Here is a 1,490-nt window from a genome sequence, read left to right as displayed (position 1 = left end):
ATTGCCCTTGAGTTAGTAAAAATGTCCAATTGTCAACTTGTGTCGCAAGTAACCCTTTTCTTAATAAAAGATTTTAAGTTTTCAACTTGGGCACATGTAGCCAAAAAAAAATATTTGACCTAGAGACATATGATTGACAAATCGGTGGAGTGTGGGGGCATGCTTGTCCTATGGACACATTTCCAGTTTAAGCTGGAGTCTTCATAAATATATTTGCAGCGTATCATGGGCATTATTAAACAATGTGATTAAGTTTTGTCTCTTGAATAACCTTGACCTCTAAGGTCTAATTTTCATTTTGTCATTTAAAAGCTTCCCGGAATGGAGCATTTGTAGTTAATGTTTTATATCTCTCTTTGAAGGGACAAAGATAGTAATTCAAGGTTTTTATTATTATCAAAGTAATACATTTGACATATATTTTATCTTCAGAAAACTGAAAGCTATTCAGGGTCAGATATACAACTTGTATGTAAGGAGGCTGCCATGAGACCTGTCAGAAAAATATTTGATGCACTGGAAAATCACTCAGAAGGTAAGTTATACTGTACAGTAAAAATGACTGGCCACTTTAGTAGGTATATGACCTGGTTAGTCTGTATGCACATTCAAACCTGTAATCAAAGGTCACCGAAAGGAGAGACCAAACATGACCTGTATAGACATGTGGTCCATATTTGGAGGTTACTCTGTCCTATTTTAGATCAGTGAAGGGTTGTTAAAAAAGAGCTTTTATTTACAGGGTTATCTTTATTTGAAGAAGGCCTTTAAAACAGGTTTTACTGTGCATACTGTCTGACAGGAGTCTGTATGAAACATTTGATTCCTCAAACTGCTAGGGAAAGAATTAAAACATTGCAGGTTTAATGTAAAGTACTACTACTATATATATTATGCATGTATTTAAGTATTATTTAAAGGAGATATTGAAATGAATCAAATAATTCTAATTTTGAAGTCCTTTTCTTCTATACCAATATTGTTCAATTGGAAAAATGTTGTTTTCGCTTGTTATAGGTAAAGATCTTCACATTCGGCTGGATACTATAGTCACAACAGATGTACTGAAAGCATTAGAGCGTACTAAACCATCTGGTAGAGCTATGAAGGACAAATATGCTGCCTGGCAGAGAGAATACGAGAGTGTCTGATATCTAGTACAACTAGAAACCCGTACTAATATATATCTGTGTAGGTGTTTATCCCGATAGTGCACAGCACATTGTGTCAAGTGTTAACTGCTGTATAAAAAACATTGATATCCGTCCACATTGATATCCATCCACATTGATATCCGTCCACATATAACATTGATATCCGTCCAGATTACCAGTATCTGATATCTGTCCAGATTTGATATCAGTCATATATGTCTGTTTTGATGTATATGTAAGTCCTGGGTTTTGATATTTATGACAGAATACTGTTTACGTGTAATCTGATGATTCTTCATGACCATAATGCAAGTTTGCTGATTCTTTTATTTTCTT

The 1,490-nt window shown here is 34.4% G+C and overlaps 1 long non-coding RNA gene across 1 annotated transcript; it reads left to right on the top strand.

Moving 5' to 3' along the window:
- Window positions 1-422: 422 nt before the first annotated feature.
- On the top strand, window positions 423-1,288 carry LOC132730944 (uncharacterized). The gene is made up of 2 exons (XR_009625817.1): window positions 423-535; window positions 1,018-1,288. It is a non-coding gene; the product is annotated as an uncharacterized LOC132730944 (long non-coding RNA).
- The last annotated feature ends 202 nt before the right edge of the window (window positions 1,289-1,490 follow it).

The sequence above is a fragment of the Ruditapes philippinarum genome, unplaced genomic scaffold (genome assembly GCF_026571515.1).
Source record: "Ruditapes philippinarum isolate M1 unplaced genomic scaffold, ASM2657151v2 ctg15447_1_1_1_1, whole genome shotgun sequence".
In the NCBI taxonomy this organism is placed as follows: domain Eukaryota; kingdom Metazoa; phylum Mollusca; class Bivalvia; order Venerida; family Veneridae; genus Ruditapes; species Ruditapes philippinarum.
This window is presented reverse-complemented; position numbering and strand designations above follow the sequence as displayed.